This window comes from Pan paniscus, chromosome 20 (genome assembly GCF_029289425.2).
Source record: "Pan paniscus chromosome 20, NHGRI_mPanPan1-v2.0_pri, whole genome shotgun sequence".
NCBI lineage: Eukaryota > Metazoa > Chordata > Mammalia > Primates > Hominidae > Pan > Pan paniscus.
The window spans coordinates 21,152,350-21,172,864 of record NC_073269.2 but is presented as its reverse complement, the minus strand read 5'-3'; the positions used below and the strand labels follow the sequence as shown (position 1 = coordinate 21,172,864).

Sequence of the window (20,515 nt, the reverse complement as noted above, 5' to 3'; positions counted from 1 at the left end):
GGCATCATGCTTGGCTGATTTTCGTACTTTTTTTTTTTTTTTTGAGATGGTGTCTGGCTCTGTTGCCCAGGCTGGAGTGCAGTAGCATGATCTCCGCTCACTGCAAGCTCCGCCCCCTGGGTTCATGCCATTCTCCTGCCTCAGCCTCCGGAGTAGCTGGGACTATAGGCGCCTGCCACCACACCTGGCTATTTTTTTTTTTTGTATTTTTAGTAGAGACGGGGTTTCACAGTGTTCGCCAGGATGTTCTCGATCTCCTGACCTCGTGATCGACCTGCCTCAGCTTCCCAAAGCGCTGGGATTACAGGCGTGAGCCACCGCGCCCGGCCATGATTTTTGTTTTTGTAGTAGGGACAGGGTTTCACCATACTGGCCAGGCTGGTCTAGAACTCCTGACCTCAGGTGATCCACCCGCCTCGGCCTCCCAAAGTGCTGAGATTACAGGCGTGAGCTACCGCGCCTGGCCCTTGCCATTACTTTTAATGGCAAAACCCACAATTAATAGCATTCCCCCGACGCGCCTCCCCGAGTCGTGTGGACCAAAAATGTCTCTGGACATTGCCAAGCCTTCTCAGGTGTGAACCTGTGTCTAACCATAAGAGGCCAGGCTGCACTTCAGAGCTGTGATTTGCATTTCTAGGAAATCCTGGGGGCTGTACTGGGTGCTCGACACCCTCCCCGACCCCAGCCCTGGGATGGAAACCTCTCTCCGTGTCACTGGTTCTGCATGGGGTATGTTGGACATTTGCAATTTGATAAGTAAAGTCCCAGCTCCCCTGACCCAGAGAAGTCTGTCCCTGAGTGATCTGTGCTGCATACCCAAAATAATGACTGATGACCCACAGAAGGCCTGTCACACGCGGTGTTCAGAACAAGAGAAAAGACAGGAACAGTGGGCAAACGCAGCCTGACTCATGCCGGCCGGCCGTGCAAGGAGTGCCAAGGCCTGACTTACAGCCCACGATGTCACACTTGCACCTGTGTCCCAGCAATGGTGCCCAGTGAGAAAATATTGGCTAAACCCCTAGCAATCAAGCGGGGACGGCCCCGTGCCTGCACAAGCCTGTGGCAAGAAGGGGCGTGGGGCCCACAACAGCCTTGTACACTCGGTGAGCCCTGGGCTGTTTGCAGGAGGAAGGCTGACTCAGCCGAGGACTGTGGAGACCCACGGAGACCCCTGGAGAAGGGGAGTTTCAGAGGCTTCCCATTGTTGTTGTTGTTGTCGTTTTTTTTTTTTTTTGAGTCAGAGTCTTCTTGGTCTGTCACCCAGGCTGGAGTATAGTGGCACCATCTCGGCTTACTGCAACCTCTGCCTCCCGGGTTCAAGGGATTCTCTTGTCTCAGCCTCCTGAGTAGCTGGGATTACAGCATAGGCCACCATGCCTGGCTAATTTTTATATTTTTAGTAGAGATGGAGTTTCACCATATTGGCCAGGTTGGTCTCGAACTCCTGACTTCAGGTGATCCACCCGCCTCGGCCTCCCAAAGTGCTGGGCTTAGAGGTGTTGTGAGCCACTGTGCCTGGCTTTATTTTTTTATTTTTTGAGATGGAGTTTCATTCTTGTTGCCCAGGCTGGAGTGCAGCGGCGCGATCTCGGCTCACTGCAACCTCCGCCTCCTGGGTTCAAGCAATTCTCCTGCCTCAGCCTCCGGAGTAGCTGGGAGTGCCTGCCACCACATCCAGCTAATTTTTTTGTATTTTTAGTGGAGACAGGGTTTCACTATGTTGGCCAGGCTGATCTCGAACTCCTGACCTCAGGCGATCCGCTCGCCTCAGCCTCGCAAAGTGCTGGGATTACAGGCATGAGCGGCCGTGCTCAGCCTTTTTTTTTTTTTTTTTTTTAAAGACGGAGTCTCCTCTCTCTCTGTTGCCCAGGCTGAAGGGCAATGGTGTGATCTGGTTCAATGCAACCTCGGCCTCCTAGGCTCAAGCGATCCTCCCACCTCAGCCTCCCGAGTAGTTGGGAATACATTTGTGCACCACCACACCTGGCCAATTTTATTGGTATTTTTTGTAGAGATGGGGTTTTGGGATTACAGGCTTAAGCCCAGGAGTTTGAGACTAGTTGCCCAAATAACTAGTACCCAGCCTGTATGCATTCATTTTTGTTTTAAACAACAACAACAAAATTAAGGTGAGCTGGGCTCAGTGGCTCACGCCTGTTATCCCAGTATTTTGGGAGAGGGAGGCAGGGGAATCACTTGAAGACCAGGAGTTTGGGACCAGCCTAGGCAACATAGAGTGCCCTCTGCCCACCCCACCAAAAAATAAAAATAAATTAGCTAGGTGTGGTTGCTCACGCCTGTAGTCCCAGCTACTTGGGGGGCTGAGGCGGGAGATCCAGGCTGCAGTGAGCTGTGATGCCACTGTGTACACCCCCTGTGATGGCACGTGTAATATACAAAGGGGGACAGGATGATCACACCTCCAATGTCACTGGGGTGTGTACACACCCCTGTAATACCAGTCATAATATACAGGGCGGGACAGGATGATAGTAACCCCAATATAGCAAGGGGCGTGTACACCCCCTGTAATACCAGTCATAATATACAGGGCGTGACAGGATGATAGTACCCCCAGTATCACAGAGGGCGTGTACACCCCCCTGTAATACCAGTCATACAGGGGGGACAGGATGATAGTACCCCCAATATCGCGGGGGGCGTGTACACCCCCCTGTAATACCAGTCATAATATAGATGGGGGGACAGGATGATAGTACCTCCAATATCGCAGGGGGCGTGTACACCCCCCTGTAATACCAGTCATAATATAGATGGGGGTACAGGATGATAGTACCTCCAATATCGCAGGGGGCGTGTACACCCCCCTGTAATACCAGTCATACAGGGGGGACAGGATGATAGTACCCCCAATATCGCGGGGGGCGTGTACACCCCCGTAATACCAGTCATAATATAGATGGGGGACAGGATGATAGTACCTCCAATATTGCAGGGGGCGTGTACACCCCCCTGTAATACCAGTCATAATATAGATGGGGGGACAGGATGATAGTACCTCCAATATCGCAGGGGGCATGTACACCCCCCTGTAATACCAGTCATAATATACAGGGGGGGACAGGATGATAGTACCCCCAATATCGCAGGGGGCGTGTACACCCCCCGTAATACCAGTCATAATATAGATGGGGGGACAGGATGATAGTACCTCCAATATCGCAGGGGGCATGTACACCCCCCTGTAATACTAGTCATATTATACAGGGGGGACATGACGATAGTACCCCCAATATTGCAAGGGGGCATGTACACCCCTCTGTGATACTGGTCATAATATCCAGGGGAGGACAGGATGATAGTATTCCCAATATTGTAGGGGGTGTGTACACCCTCAAGTGATATTGTGCGTCATATCAAAGGGGGGACAGAATGATGGTACCCCCAATGTTACAGGGAGTGTGTACACCCCCCTGTGATATCACACATAATATTAATAATTAGCAACCACACCTAGCTAATTATTTTTATTTTTTGGTGGGGAGGGTGGAGGGCACTCCATGTTGCCCTGGTTGGTCCTGAACTCCTGGACTTCAAGTGATTCCCTTGCCTCCACGTCTCAAAATACTGGGATTACAGGTGTGAGCCACTGAGCCCAGGAAGTGACAAGATGATAGTACCCTCAATATTGCAGGGGGTGTGTAGGGTGTGTACACTTCCCCATGATACCGTGTGTAATATTGAGGGGGGACTGGATATTATGAACAATATCACAGGGGTGTGGACACTCCCCACGATATTGGGAGTAATATCATTCTTCTCTCCCCCACTGGAGACTACGAACCATATCACAGGGTGTCCTGTACGGTACAATGCCACTGTGCTCCAGCTCAGGCAACATAGTGAGACCCTGTCTCTAAAACAAAACAAAGACAACCCCTTGAATGGTAAAATAACATACATAACATTTATTAAAATTCATCTTAACCATTTTTTTTTTTTTTTGAGTCAGAGTCTCACTCTGTCGCCCAGGCTGGAGTGCAATGGAGTGATCTCGGCTCACTGTAACCTCCGCCTCTTGGGTTCAAGTGATTCTCGTCCCTCAGCCTCCCGAGTAGCTGGGATTACAGGTGTGCACCACCATGCCTGGCTAATTTTTGTATTTTTTTGTAGAGACGGGGTTTTGCCATGTTGCCCAGGCTGGTCTCGAACTCCTGGCCTCAAGCAATCCACACCCCCACTTGGCCTCCCAAAGTGTTGGGATTACAGGCGTGAGCACCTGGCCTCATCTTAACTCTTTTTAAGTGCACAATTCAGTGGCATTAAGTTTATTCATGATGTTGTGTAACCATTGCCACTTTTTATTTTTTGAGACAGGATCTCACTCTGTCACCCAGGCTGGAGTGCAGTGGTGCAATCTCGGCTCACTGCAGCCTCGACCCTCCCAGGCTCCAGTGATCCTCCCACCTCAGCCTCTTGAGTAGCAGGGACTACAAGCATGTACCACCACCTGCCTAATTTTTAAATTTCTTGTAGAGATGGGGTTTCACCATGCTGCCCAGGCTGGTCTTGAACTCGTGGGCTCAAGCGATCTGCCCCTCTCAGCCTCCCAAAGCACTGAGATTCCAGGCATGAGCCACCGTGCCTGGCCACCATTGTCACTTTCTATTTCCAGAACTTCTTTATCATCCCAAACTGAAACTCTGTCCCTATTAGACCCAAACTCCCCATTCCTTCTCCTCTAGCCCCTTGTACCCACCATTCTACTTCCTGTCTCTATAAGTGTGACCACTCTAGAGACCTCCTATAAGTGAAATCAGACAGTAGTTGTCTTTTTATGATGGGCTCATTTCACTTAGCATAATGTCCTCAAGGTTCAACCACAGTGTAGCATGAGTCAGAATTTTATTCCTTTTTCCTGGCTGAATAATATTCCACTCTATGGCTACACTATATTTTGTGTATCCATTCATCTGTTGGTGGACGCTTTGGTTGTTTTCACTTGCCATCACAGTTTTTTTTTTTAAATTAAAAATTTTAAGGACTGGGCATGGTGTCTCACACCTGTAATCCCAGAACTTTGGAAGGCCAAGGTGGGCAGATCACCTGAGATAGGGAGTTTGAGACCAGCCTGCCCAACATGGAGAAACCCCGTCTCTACTAAAAATACAAAATTAGCTGGGCATGGTGGTGCACGCCTGTAATCCCAGCTACTCGGGAGGCTGAGGCAGGTGAATTGCTTGAATCTGGGAGGTGGAGGTTGCAGTGAGCCAAGATTGCACGTGCCATTGCACTCTAGTCTGGGCAACAAGAGTGAAACTCCATCTCAAAAAAAAATTAAATTGTGGTTAAATATACATAACATAAAATTTGCCATTAGACTCAGGAGCAAAATTGATGGTTGAAAAAAAAATTACCTTTAGATCCTCTTTCAAAGCACTCTCCTGATTAGGTCAGGCCCACCCAAGGTAAGCTCCCATTTGATGAACTCAAAATCAAATTATTTTGGACCTTAATTATATTGGTAAGGTTTTCTCACCTTTGCCTTAAAATATCACCTTATCAAGGAAGTGACACCCTCACTGACTCACTAGTCACACCCAGACTTACGGGATTATAGCAGGTTGTGTACGCAGACTGCCTGGAATCTTGGGAGCCTCTTAGAGTTCTGCCTGCACTGAACCCAGCCTCATTCCCTACCCCTGGTTGGTTTTGGGCCAAGAAGAGAGGATTGCTCAGGTGACCGGTGGGTGGAATTGGGTGGGGGTGAGGAGGCTGTGGGCCTGTCTCTCCCTTTCTCCTCATCAGGGGCAACACGCTGCTCATTCCTTCCAAATAGAGACAACGGGCTGGGCGTGGTGGCTCACACCTGTAATCCCAGCACTTTGGGAGGCTGGGGCGGGTGGATCACAAGGTCAGGAGTTCGAGACCAGCCCAGCCAACATAGTGAAACCCTGTCTCTACTAAAAATACAAAAATTAGTCGGCCGTGATGGTGGGCGCCTGTAGTCCCAGTTACTTGGGAGTCTGAGGAACGAGAATCGCCTGAACTGGGGAGGCAGAGGTTGCAGAGAACTGAGATCGCGCCACTGCACTCCAGCCTGGGTGACAGAGTGAGACTCCATCTCAAACACACACACACACACACACACACACACACACACACACACACACACCCCATTCATGGTGAAGGTGAAAAGCAATTTGTCTTCCAGGCTGCGATACTTGATGCCCCAAATGAGTGAGGCTCACCGGGACAGAATGAAGGAATCGCATTCACGTTGAAAGTCTTCTATCCCCATGCACAAGGAAGGGTATGGCTGTGCACTTTTGAGGACTTTCAGAGATGATTGGCCATTGGCTTTTGTCCTCATCGGGTTCAAAGAGGACCACTTGGAAAGGTTTTACAAAGCGCTGGCTGCCCAGCTGCCCGGGCCATTTACTAGGCTTGTCCATCTGTTGCCACAAAGGGCTTTGCCCCAGACAATCTGACGGCTTTGTCTTGTGACTCACTGTGTCCCAGGCACCAAGAGGCCATGTACAAAAGGTGGGGTGGCCGTCCAGAGAGGCAGCTCCCAGACACACCTTGGCCTGGTGGGTACTGAGTCACCAGTGAAGCCAGCAGGCAGTGGGGACCATCACCACCTTCAAGGGGCGGGTCCCTGTGGGTTCCCACGAGGTTTTACAGCCCCCTTTGGGGACAAACCTGGCTGCTGAGATGTATCCCATTTTGTCCCAGCTTGGGGACCTCGGGCAAGTCACGGAGGCTGCATTTTCTATTCTTTTTCTTTTTTTTTGAGAAGAAGTTTCGCTCTTATTGCCCAGGCTGGTGTGCAATGGTGCCATCTCGGCTCACTGCAACCTCTGCCTCCCGGGTTCAAGCGATTCTCCTGCTTCAGCCTCCCAAGGAGCTGGGATTACAGGCATGTGCCACCACGCCCGGCTAATTTTGTAATTTTAGTGGAGATGGCATTTCTCCATGTTGGTCAGGCTGGTCTCGAACTCCTGACCTCAGGTGATCCGCCAGCCTCAGCCTCCCAAAGTGTTGGGATTACAGGCATGAGCCACTGCACAGGCTGGAGGCTGCATTTTCACACCTGCTCATCCTGGACTGGGAAGTGGCCCTGTGAACACTGGTCCAATCAAATCACGCGCTGGGACCTCTTTCTACCACCATCCACTCCTCCTTGATCTTTGAGACCAGGACAGAGCCTTATCCCTCGTCTGTGGACTCCCTCTGCTTACCCTGCTGCACAGCCAGAGTCAGAACTGATTGGTTTTTCTTTCCAGACACAGCAGGGGTTCTCTGGGGCATGGGGCTTCTGGGATTCCAACCACCTGCATGGATCGACCGTGGCTGGAAGTTTCTGCAGCAGCATCTTACTTGGTTTGCGTCTCCTCCACCTGGCCTCCTGGTCCAGAGTGGCGGGGGTCTCTGTCCTCGTTGCCTTTTTAGGGTCTGGCATGCAACAGGTGCTCAATAAATGGCTGTTTGATCTTTTCTTTTTTTAATTTAAGACAGAGTCTCACTCTGTCGCCCATGCTGGAGTGCAGTGGCATGATCTCAGCTTACTGCAACCTCCACCTCCCAGGTTCAAGAAATTCTCGGCCAGGCGCGATGGTTCACACCTGTAATCCCAGCATTTTGGGAGGCTGAGGCAGGCGGATCACGAGGTCAGGAGATCAAGACCATCCTGGCCAACACAGTGAAACCCTGTCTCTACTAAAAATACAAAAAATTAGCCAGGCGTGGTGGTGGGCACCTGTAGTCCCAGCTACATGGAAGGCTTAGGTAGGAGAATCACTTGAACCCAGGAGGAGGAGGTTGCAGTGAGCCGAGATTGCGCCATTGCACTCCAGCCTGGGCAACAGAGCAAGACTCCGTCTCAAAAAAAAAAAGAAATTTCCCACCTCACCCCCTCAAGTAGCTTGGACTACAGGCATTCGCCACCACGCCCGGCTAATTTTTTGTATTTTTGGTAGAGACGGGGTTTCACTATGTTGTCCAGGCTGGTCTCTAACTCCTGGGTTCAAGTGATCCACTGGTCTTGGCCTCCCAAAGTGGTGGGATTACAGGCGTGAGCCACCACGCCCAGGCTTGATCTTTTCCAATGAAGACAGAACTGCATGCAGCACAGCGCGATCATCTCGAGTGTACACGCTGGATTCTGCTGGCAGGATCAGTTCCCTGGATCCAGACACAGGAATGTCTAGCGCCTGCAAAGCCTCCCTCTCCGAGCAACTCCAAGCTCTGTTGCTGGAGAGGAGTTTTGCCTAATTTCCCTAAAGTGGAATCACAGTGATGCTCCTCCTCCTCCTCCCCCTCCCCCTCCTCTTTTTTTTTTTTTTTTTTCGAGTTGGGGTCTCACTCCTCTCGCCCAAGCAGGAGTGCAGTTGGTGCAATCACAGCTCATTGCAGCCTCGACCTCCCGGGGTCAAGTGATCCTCCTGCCCTACTTTTAAATTTTTTGTAGAGACGAGGTCTCACTGTGTTGCCTAGGCTGGTCTTGAACTCCTGGGCCCAGGAGATCCTCCTGCCTCAGCCTCCCAAAATGCTGGGATTATAGGTGTGAGCTACCATGGCTGGCCCGTTTTCATTGTTCAGCATCACGTCCATTCAGTTCCTTCATGTTCTGCATGTAGTCGGTGCTTGTTCTTGTTCTTTTTCTTTTTCTTTTTCCTTTTTTTTTTTTTTCTGAGACAGAGTTTCCCTCTTTGCCCAGGCTGGAGTGCAGTGGTGCGATCTTGGCTCATTGCAACGTCTGCCTCCTGGGTTCAAGAGATTCTTCGGCCTCAGCCTCCCGAGTAGCTGGGATTACAGGCACTCGCCACCATGCCCGGCTAATTTTTGTATTTTTAGTAGAGACAGGGTTTCGCCATGTTGGCCAGGCTGGTCTCGAACTTTTGACTTCAAGTAATCCGCCCGCCTTGGCCTCCCAAAGTGCTGGGATTACAGGCATGAACCACCACGCCCGGCCAAGGGACAGGGATCTTTAAGGGAAATCCCATGGCAGCAGACAGATTTCACTTTAGGCTTTCTCTGTGTGGTTTATCCCTGAATCACATTCCACCTCCTCTCTCTGCACTTTGGGTTTTGTTTTCTGCAAAATGGGAGAAGACATTAGGAACCAAATGGAGCCCCCAAGGGCCCTAGGAGGGTGGAGGAGATGCTGCTAGAAAGTGTCTACACCCTCCTGTTGAGGCTTGGTGTGGTGGCTCACCCCTGTCATCTCAGTACTTCGGAAGGCCGAGGTGGGAGGATCACGTAAGGCCAGGCGTTCTAGACCAGCCTGGGCAACATAGCAAAACCCCTCCCCCCATCTCTACAAAAACTTAAAACAAAAACAAAAACAACAAAACTTAGCTGAGCCGGGTGGCATGTGCCTACTTAGGAGGCCGAGGGTGGGAGGATCCCTTGAGCCTGGGGGGTTGAAGCTGCAGTGAGTTATGAGTGCACCACTGCACTCCAGCCTGGGTGACAGAGCAAGACCTTGTCTCTAAAAAAATAAACACACGAGCAAGCAAATAAATAAATAAAATCCTGGCGCACCACCAGTGACCCAAGGGTGCGCCAGGGTCTCAGGCTGGAGGAATCTATTCCACAGGACCTCTGTGATGCTTTACGGGAACCTGGCTTTGCCAACATATTTCAAATACGCAGTTGGCCTCCCAGCTGCGGTCCACACCGCCCTTATCACTTTCATGGGGGAGTCGGGGATTCTTGCCAAAGACTGACTTTCCCTTCTCACGACTTTATTGCTACTCAGAGCCTCTGCAGCTGGGGAGGCCCGTCTAGTTGTTTCCAGGGGCTGATTGCATAAACTCTGTGTAACGTAAGCCCTGTGTCGATTTTTGGAAAACTCCCTTTTTTTCTCCCTGCCTTTAGAAGATTTTTCCAGCATCACCCACACACCCGGCCACGGGAGGGGGTGGAGAGGTTGCTGTTTACAATTCTAGGTGAGAACAGTGTGTCTGAATTTCAGGGCGAGATGTGTGTGAGCGCCTTCGATTGTGGAAAAACAAATGTGATTTGAGGGGAAAAAAAAAAAAGAAGAGGGAAAATGAAACGGAAAACAACTGCTTGCTGAGTGGGAACTTTGAGGCGCGGCCCGGATAGTATGATTTCTGACGACTCGAGAAGGAATGTTCTGGAATATTTTGGGAGTTTTTTTGTGCTTCTGGCAGGCTGACAGCTCGTGTCCCCCCCACTCCCACCTCCAACCCCGCACTCCACGTCACTCCAGTCATTCTGGACAAGCTCCCAAGACAAACGGCTTCTCTTCTTTCCATGGGTTGCAGACATATGTCCCCAAGCACTTAAAAATAGCCGCCCGTTTACTGCAGACCTGACTTTAAACAATCAGGTTTTTCTTAAGACGTAAAAAACTTTTCCACTGAAAGGGCAGTTTTTGAAACTATGTGTAGTGAGAGGGAGTTTTCCTTCTTTTTTTTTTTTTTTTTCCCTTTCCTCAGGAATAAATGTGAAGGTCTCGAGTCCAAAATGGCCAGCTTGGCTGGGCGCGGTGACTCATGCCCATCATCCCAGCACTTTGGGAGGCCGAAGCAGGAGGATCGCTTGAGCTCAAGAGTTTGAGACCAGCTTGACAAACATGGTAAAATTCTGTCTCTACTAAAAATACAAAAATTAGCTGGACGTGGTGGCGGGTGCCTATAACCCCAGCTACTCGGGAGGCTGAGGCAGGAGAATTGCTTGAACCCGGGAGGCAGAGGTTACAGTGAGCCAAGATTGCGCCACTGTACTCCAGCCTGGGCAACAGAGCAACACTCTGTCTCAAATAATAATAATAATAATAATAATAATAATAATAATAATAATAAATGAATAAATAAATAAAATGGCCAGCTTGGCCAGGCGCGGTGGCTCACACCTGTAATCCCAGCACTTTGGGAGGCCGAGGCAGGAGGATTGCTTGAGCCCAGGGGTTCAAGACCAGCCTGGGCAACATAGTGAGAATTTGTCTCTACTAAAAATAATAATAACAAAAGTCAATCGATCAATGAAATGGCCAGCTGTGTTTTTGCAGGCTCATGCTCACACGTGTGTGTGTGTGTGTGTGTTTGAGAGTTTGTGGAGCATCAGGCTGACAGGGGAGAAGAAAACTGTTTATTGAAAACCCAGTATATGCCAGGCCCTGCATGGGTCCGCCTTAGTTTTTGGGACTCGGAGAGCCAGTAATATTTCCACCACTCTATAGTGATGTGCTGGAGGAGGAAAACTGAGGCACGGTTGATCCTTGGCTGAGCCACGATTTAAACTGATTTCACAGGCTTTGATCTGGACCCAGGATTGTTCCCCTGTGTGAGCTTCAGAGGGGTTCATGGACCCCCTGAAACTAAATGTAAGTTGCAGGCACTTTATCTACAAAGAAAAGTATCTATAGCTTACACCCCACAGAGGCCAGAGCATCAAAAAGATACAAAATCAGGCTGGGCACAGGGGCTCATGTCTGCACTCCCAGCACTTTGGGAGGCTGAGATGAGAGGATTACTTGAGACCAGGAGTTCAAGGTCAGCCTTGGCAACATAGCAGGATCCCATCTCTACAAAAATAAAAAATAAAAATAAAATTAAAAAAAAAAAGCTAAGTGGCTAAGTGTGGTGGCATGCACCTGTAATCCCAGCTACTCAGGAGGCTGAAGGCGGAAGATCACGTGAGCCCAGAAGTTCGAGGCTGCAGTGAGCTACAATTGCATCACTGTACTCCAGCCTGGGCAACAGAATGAGACCCTGTCTCTTAAAAAAAAAAAAAAAATCACTGCCCCCACAAAAGTTTTTTAGAGAACAATAGCCTAGAGCTCGGTCAAGTTGTTTCTCTTTTCTCAGCCTCAGTTTTGTCATCTGAGAAATGGGTTGTATCTCCCGGTACATGCTGGATATAGGATCCTCTGTCCCTCCTAACATTCAAAAACATACAGTGTGGCCGGACGTGGTGGCTTATGCCTGTAATCCCAGCACTTTGGGAGGCCGAGGCGGGCAGATCACCTGAGCTCAGATGTTCGAGACCAGCCTGGCCAACATGGTGAAACCCTATCTTTACTAAAAATATAAAAATTAGCTGGGTGTGGTGGCACGTGCCTGTAATCACAGCTACTTGAGAGGCTGAGGTAGGAGAATCGCCTGAACCCGGGAGGTGGAGGTTGCAGTGAGCCAAGATCGCACCACTGCCCTCCCGCCTGGGCGACAGAGTGAGACTCTGTCTCAAAAAAAAAAAAAAAAAAAAGCCTATTTTTTTGTGGGCTCTTAAACATTCCAGGGCCCTGGGCCTTGTATGTGTGATGGATCGGTGGGCCCTGGACAAAGCGTCCCTGGGGGAACAGAACAGCAATGGACGGCAGGGGTTTCCTCACTTAGAATCCTCTGACATCCCCCAGGCATCCTGTGTTGGGCCCAGAGCCGGGTTCTGGGAAAAATCGAGGGGGAGAAATGTTACCTGCCCCGGCTGACTTACCCCTGGCAGGGTTGCTTCCAGCTGCACCGACTCTGTTTGAATACGAGGAAGCGTGAGTCAGACCTCGGTGGCCCAGGAGGCAGGGCTGAGGGAGGCATGTTTTCATAGAGCGGTGATTCTATGCTCACCCCATGCTCACTAGCCTTTCCGGCGGCCTGGGGTTGGGGACCAATTTAGATCATGTGTCATCTGATGAAAGTGGACCTTCAAAGACTTCCCAGGTTCTGAACCAATTCTTTGTCACCAGACTTGTCTTGGGGAATGGTGGAGAATTGGAGACATCTACTTGGTGGATTGAGTCCCAGCAGGTGGGCAACATAGCAAGAGCTCATCTCTACAAAAAAATACAAAAATTAGCCAGGCATAAGAGCATGCACCTGTGGTTCCAGCTACCTGGGAGGCTGAGGTGGGAGGATTGCTTGAACCCAGGAGGTCGAGGCTGCAGTGAGTCCAGATCACCACCATTGCACTCCAGCCTGGGTGACAGGCTGGATGGGTGGATGGGTGACTTGGGGTCTGAAAACCTAGCATCAGCCGGGCATGGTGGCTCACACCTGTAATGCCAGCATTTTAGGAGGCTGAGGTGGGCGGATCACGAGGTCAGGAGATCAAGACCTTCCTGGCTAACATGGTGAAACCCCGTCTCTACTAAAAATACAAAAAATTAGCCAGGCATGGTGACACATGCCTGGAGTTCCAGCTACTTGGGAGGCTGAGGCAGGAGAATCGCTTGAACCCAGGAGGCGGAGGTTGCAGTGAGCCAAGATCGCACCACTGCACTCCAGCCTGGGCGACAGAGCAAGACTCTGTCTCAAAAGAAACAAACAGACAAACAGAAAACCTAGCATCCCCTTCAATTTCTGCCTGGCTGTGAGAACCAACTGTTACAAAGGCTGCTTACCAGGTTTTGCAAGTAAAACGCAGGACACTCCATTAAATTGGAATTTCAGATAAACAACAAGTTTTTTTTTAGTATAAGTATATCTCAAATAGTGCATGGAATGGGATATACTTATACTAAAAAAAAGAATTCATTGTTTATCTGATGTTCGCATTTGAGTAGGACGTCCTGTGTTTAATCTGTCAACCTTACCTGGGTTGGGGGTGGGGTAGGGGAACAATGATTTTCATTTGAGCTGCCAGGCCACAGCTGGGGCCTTTTCTGACATCATCTCCTTACATTGTCACCACGGCTGATGTACAGATGAGGAAGATGAGAGCTGAAAGAGCTGGTGCAGTTTGAGGATTGTTCCTGGGGGCCGCCATCAGGGAGTTGGGGGAGCTGTGGACAGCAGGTGCGTCCGAGGGAGTGTGGATAATTCAGCCTTAATTCTGCCAGGGCCAAAATCAGGAGGGTTCCTCAAAAAGTGAAACATAGAATAAAAAAATTAGCCAGGAGTGGTGGCATGCACCTGTTGTCCCAGCTACTTGGGAGGCTGAGGCGGGAAGATGGCTTGAACCCAGGAGGTTGAAGCTGCAGTGAGCCATGATTGCACCACTGCGCTCCAGCATGGGTGACAGAGCAAGACCCTGTCTCAAAAAAAAGAAAAAAGTGCAACATAGAATTACCTTATAACATATCATGGCCGGGTGCGGTGGCTCGCGCCTGTAATCTCAGCACTTTGGGAGGCTGAGGCAGTCGGATCGCTTGAGGTTAAGAGTTCAAGACCAGCCTGGACAACACAGTGAAATTCCATCTCTCCTAAAAATACAAGAAAATTAGCTGGATGTGATAGTGTGCACCTGTAAGTCCCAGCTACTCGGGAGGCTGAGGCAGGAGAATTGCTTGAACCCGGGAGGCAGAGGTTGCAGTGAGCCAAGATTGCACTACTGCACTCCAGCCTGGGCAACAGAGTAAGACTCCATCTCAAAAAAAAATAAATAAAATAAAAAAATTACCATATACCATAGCAGCTCCACCCTGAAGTGGTAACTCATATACTCAAAGGATTTTGGTATTCGTTGGTGTATTCTTGGGGAATATCCCCAAAAGAATTGAAGGTGGGTGTTTACACAAAGATGTGTGCATGCATGTTCACAGCAGCACTGTTCACAACAGCCAAAAGGTGGAAGCAACTTGGGTGTCTGTCAACGGATGAACAGATAAACAAAACGTGGTCCATCCAGCAATGGAATATTACGCAGCTGTGAAAAGGAATGAAGCACTGCTCCATGCTACAACGTGGATGAACTCCAAAAATATGCTGAGTGAGAGAAGCCAGACACAAAAGGCCACATGGTGTATGATTTCATTGATATGAAATGCCCAGAACAGGCAAATCCGTAGAGACAGGAAGCAGATTAGTGGCTGCCTGGGATGGGGGAAGGGAAATGGGGAGTGACTGCTGATGGGGACAGGGCTTTTCTTTTTTCTTTTTTTTGAGACAGAGTCTCCCTCTGTTGCCCAGGCTGGAATGCAGTGGCGCGATCTCGGCTCACTGCAGCCTTCGTCTCCTGAGTTCAAGAGATTCTCCTGCCTCAGCTTCCTGAGCAGCTGGGATTACAGGCACCTGTCACCACACCCGGCTAATTTTTTTGTATTTTTAGGAGAGACAGGGTTTCACCATGTTGGTCAGGCTGGTCTCAAACTCCTGACCTCGTGATCCACCCGCCTCGGCCTCTCAAAGTGCTAGGATTACAGGCGTGAGCCACCGTGCCCCGCTGGGACAGGGTTTCTTTTTGGACTGATGGAATGTTCTGAAGTAGATACTAGTGGTGGTTGAACAACCTTGTGAACGTGCTGAATGCCACCATATTGCACACCTTACGATGGTTAAACTTTATGTTACATGTATTTTACCACAATTTAAAAAAGGTCGGGCATGGTGGCTCACACCTGTAATCCCAGCACTTTGGGAGGCCAAGGCAGGTGGATCACTTGAGGTCAGGAGTTTGAGACTAGCTTGGCCAACATGGTGAAATCTCGTCTCTACTAAAAATATAAAAATTAGCTGGGCATGGTGGCATGTGCCTGTAGTCCCAGCTCCTCGGGAGGCTGAGGCAGCAGAATTGCTTGAACCTGGGAGGGAGAAGTTGCAGTGAGCCGAGATTGCACCACTGGACTCCAGCCTGGGTGACAGACTGAGGCTCTGTCTCCAAAAAAAAAAAAAAAAAAAAGGCCAGATTCGGGCAGCCTCCCCTGTTGGCCTGGTTGCAAGACTGCCCCTCTCTAAGCCTGCGTTCCTCTGTAAGGTGGGGTAGGGGCAGTGCCTGCCCTTAGCACAGGGATGTCCCCAGAGCATCAGCAGGTGTGCTATTGGCCGTGGGCTGCTGTTTATTGAGACCAACCCCCTGGGAGTTCATGGTCACCCAGGACGGCTTGGCAGGAGCTCCAAGTCCCTTCCCAGAGAGGTCCGGACATCTATTTATTTAATTAAGAAAATCTAGTTGCAAAGAGTGCACAGCCTTCTTCTGAAAGCTTTGAATGAGACCAGAAGTCGGGGTCTCCCTGCTGGGACATGGAGACCGAGGGGCGGCTCTGAACACACAGCGTGCCTTGGAGTTGGAGGGTCGACTGTGGGACGGGCAGCCACTCAGTCCGCAGTCTTTTCCCCATGAAAGGAATGGAGGCCGTAGGGCCACCCTTCTTGTTCTTGGGGTATGGGGTGCTCGCCTTGCCCAGGCACAGCTGCGGAAACACACTGTATACCCTGGGAGAGATGTGGAGGGTCAGAGAGAGAGTCAGAGATAGAGGAGATAAAGAGAGACAGAGAGGGAGAGACAGAGACAAGGAAAGAGAGGGAGAGAGATATATAGAGAGAAACAGAGACACAGAAAGAGCAAGAGATGGAGAAAGAGGGGTAGAGACAGAGAGACGAGGGAAGAGAGTCAGACACAGAGAGAGAAGGGGGAGAGACTCATGCCGGAGAGACTCACATGAGAGAGACAGATACAGAGACACACAGAGAGACAGAGAAGAAGAAAGTCAGAGACAGAGAGAGAAACACACAGAGAGAGAGACAGAGAGACAGAAAAGAGTCACAGACCCAGAGAGACAGAGAGAGAGGGAGAGAGAGACTCAGAGAGAGAGAGAGAGACCCAGAGAGAGAGAGTGAGACCCCCCCACACAGAGAGACACACAGAGAGAGGGAGGGACGGAGATCAGGATGGAGAGAGGCAGGCAGGGCAGGACCCTGGGGCTGGTTGATGGAATTCCAGCTCCTGCGACTTTGGAACAAAAGCCCCCTATGAAGTAAAAGCCACCATTGGACAGATGAGGAAACCGAGGCCCGAGGTCCCTACCTCCACACCCCATGGCCCAGGGCTGCAGACACTGCTCCCCGCAGAGACCCTAGCCACCGGCCACAGCCCTTGGTCTCTCCAACACCTGCCATCCTCTCTCCCCTCAAGTCCCCCACTGCTGCTGGCCCATAACAACTCCCCTTTGGCCAGTTAAAAATAGCCCACGTCAGAGCCCATGGAGGACGCTGATGACTCCTGAAAGGGGCTTCGGAGCCAAGGCGGCCTCGATCTGCAGGCCGCAGTCAGGGATGGCGCTAATTGTGGCAACAAGCAGCGTACAAAGGCGCCCTTCAGGGGAGCTGGCACTGCGGGCTCAGATTTCTGGAGAGCAAATATGTCTTTCATTTCCCCGAGCCCCACCGGGGCTCTGCCCTAACGGCAGAAGAACACGCCTCCCTGGAAGGGAACAGGATCTTGTTTTGGGGGGCAGGGAGCCCCAGCGCCCCTGTGAACAGCAGGAAGCCAGCCATCGGCACCTAGGACAGTCCCCAGCATGCCTGGAGCAGCCCCTGGTATAAAGCCAGTCGGGAAGCTTTCTTTCCTGTTCAGTTTGGTGAAAGCCCTTGTGTAAGGTTGGTGCAAACGTAATTGCTTAAAAGTCATGGCAAAAACCGCAATTACGTTTGCACCAACCTATCAAAGTGATGCTCTCTCTTCCTTAGATGTTTAGGGGAAATTTACCAGGGACGCCATCCAGACCTGGAGTTTTCTTTGTAGAAAGGCTTTTGTTTGTTTAGAGACAGGGTTTCACTCTGTGGCCCAGGCTGGAGTGCAGTGGCACAATCATAGCTCACTGCAGCCTTGACCTCCTAGGCTCAAGTAATCCTCCCACCTCAGCCTGCCAAGTAGCTGGGACTGGTTGATGGAATTCCACCTCCTGCGACTTTGGAACAAAAGCCCCCTATGAAGTGAAAGCCACCATTGAAACCCACCATGTCTGGCTAATTTTTAAATGTTTTTGTAGAGATGGGGTCTCACTGTGTTGCCCAGGCTGGTCTCAAACTCCCGAGGTTAAGTGAGTCTCCTACCTCAGTCTCCCAAAGTGCTGAGATTATAGGCACAAGCCACCAAGCCCAGCTAATTTTTATATTTTTTGTAGAGACGGGATCTTGCTATGTTGCCCAGGCTAGTCTTGAACTCCTGGCCTCATGTGATCCTCCTGCCTTGGGCTCTCAAAGTGCTGGGATTACAGGCACCCACCACAATGCCTGGCCTGTAGGAAGTTCTTTTTACAACAATGTTGATTTATCCCATAGATACAGGGATATTCGGGTGATCTATTTCTCCTCCTCCTCCTTCTTCCTCTTCCTCTTCTTCTTTCTACTTTCTTCTTCCTCTTATTCCTCCTCTTCCTCCCCTTCCCCTTCTCTTTCTTCTTCCTCTTATTCCTCCTCTTCTTCCCCTTCCCCTTCTCTTTCTTCTTCTTTCTTTTCTGTTTTTTTGAGACAGAGTCTCACTCTGTTGTCCAGGCTGGAGTACAATGGCACGATCTCAGCTCACTGCAACCTCCACCTCCGGGGTTCAAGCAATTCTCCTGCCGCAGCCTCCTGAGTAGCTGGGATTACAGTGGCCGCCACCATGGCCAGCTAATTTTTGTTTTTGAGTAAAGACGGGGTTTCACCACGTTGGCCAGCCTGGTCTCAAACTCCTGACCTCAGGTGATCCGCCTGCCTCGGCCTCCCAAAGTGCTGGGATTACAGCACGAGCCATCGCGCCCGGCCGATCTATTTGTTCTTAAGTAAGCTTTGGTAATTTGTGTCTTTCAAGGAATGTGTCCGTTTCATCCCTGTCACTGGATATTTTGGCATCGAGATGTTTATAACATGTCCTGTGATCCTTTTTGTATGTGTTGAATCTGTTGTGGGATCACCTAGGCTTGGAAGCCTCAAACCCTGGCATTGACCCCAGACACAGGCTTTTGCTCTTCTTGCTGTCTGGGCAGCTGTTCCGATGGCAATGACAACTCTAAAAATCTGCTTGTGGCCAGGCGCAGTGGCTCATGTCTGTAATCCCAGGACTTTGGGAGGCCGAGATGGGGGGATCTCTTGAGCCCAGGAGTTCGAGACCAGCCAGGGCAATATAGTGATACCTTGTCTTAACTGAAATTCAAAAGAAAACTAGCCAGGCATGGTGGCGTGCATCTGTGGTCCCAGATACTTGGGAGGCTGAGGAGGGAGGATCACTTGAGCCTGGGAGGTGGAGGCTGCAGAGAGCCGTGATCTTGCCACTGCACTCCAGCCTGGGTGACAAGAGTGAGACCCTGTCTCAAAACAAAACAAAACAAAACAAAATCTGCTTATGAAAGGGCAGACATCCATTTCCCAGGTCACACCCTCCTAACTCCCAAAGCTTAACTTCTGTGTTTAGTGCTTACAACAGCATAGGAGCTATTGTTAGTTCCATTCTACAGATGGAGAAACTGAGTCCCAGCGTTAGGTGGCAGAGCCGGGATTTGAACCCTGGCTGCCAGCGCCCCCCAGCCTGGGTGCGCTACATCGTCACTGACAGGCACAGCCAAAATCACGGCCCAACCTATCTGGGTGGGGGCGGGGGGCAGGGATTCCTCTACCCTGACAGCAGCTTGAGGTTACGTTCTTTGCTGGAGAAAAGCGTTTTGAAACAGAAACGCCCACGGTGTCCCTGACGCTGAGTTCTGGAAGTGAGGCCGACCTGGGGCTCTGAACTTGGCTGGTGTCTTCCCCAGCCAGGGGCCCAGAGGCGGGGGTTTGGCCTTCCCGAGGCCCCAAACCACCTGCTCGGCCCTGCGTCCAGCCGGCCGGCGCCCGAGTGAGCGAGCAAGGGGACCCTCCGCTGTCTTTATATACCGGAGTTATTTTTAACCATCGCCTCCCAGAACATTACGGAGCTTCCTCTCTCCAACACGCAGGAAACCCTACTTGGCTGTGCTTCCTGCTAACACGAGGCCCTGCGATTGCTGAGAACAACAGCCCCGAGACTGCGCGGCTCCGGGGGGAAAAAAACCTGGCCCCCTTTCAAGCCTTGACAGAAAACCTTTCAGAGCCCTGAACTCCCACCAGCCCGAGGACGGCTCCGATAGCGCTGACAAATGAGCCGGGACTGTGCCCAGGGCTCCCAGGCTGGGAGGGGACCCCAGCTCCCTTGTTCCTTCCTAAGGTCGGGAAAAAAAAAGCGCGTGTCCCTTCCTCCACCACAGAGGAACAGAGAAGTGTTTGCATTGGTGGATTTTTAAATACTTGTTTATTTTTATTAAAGTGCAATTCACATGAAATTAACCATTTTAAAAGTAGTGGCATTTTATACATGCAGTGTTGTGCAACCGCCACCTCTACTTAGTTCCAGAATATTTTCATCATCTTAAAGGGAGACCCTGTCCCCATTAGCAGTCACTTCCCATTTCTCCACCCCCAGTCCCTGGCAAACACCAATCTGTTTTCTGGCCCTATGGATTTGCCTCTGTGGGCATCTCACATAGATAGGATTGTACAATATGTGGCCTTTTATGTCTGGTTTCTTTTACTCTAGGTAATATTTTCTTTTTTTTTTTAATTTCTTTTTTCTTTTCTTTCTTTCTTTTTTTTTTTTTTTTTGAGACAGAGTTTCACTCTTCTTGCCTAGGCTGCAGTGCAATGGCACGATCTCGGCTCACTGCAGCCTCGACCTCTGGGGTTCAAGCGACCCTCCTGCCTCAGCCCCACACCACGTGCCACCATGCCCAACTAATTTTCCTATTTTTAGTACAGACAGGGTTTCACCATGTTGGCCAGGCTGATCTGGAGCTCCTGACCTCAGGTGATCCACCTGCCTCGGCCTCCCAAAGTGCTGGGATTACAGGCATAAGCCACCGCACCCGGCCCAA

General features: G+C 50.5%; 1 long non-coding RNA gene across 1 annotated transcript; it reads left to right on the top strand.

Moving 5' to 3' along the window:
- The first annotated feature begins 4,954 nt into the window (after positions 1–4,954).
- LOC129394752 (uncharacterized) lies at positions 4,955–19,931 on the top strand. Its single transcript, XR_008622115.2, has 2 exons — positions 4,955–10,579; positions 19,565–19,931. It is a non-coding gene; the product is annotated as an uncharacterized LOC129394752 (long non-coding RNA).
- The last annotated feature ends 584 nt before the right edge of the window (positions 19,932–20,515 follow it).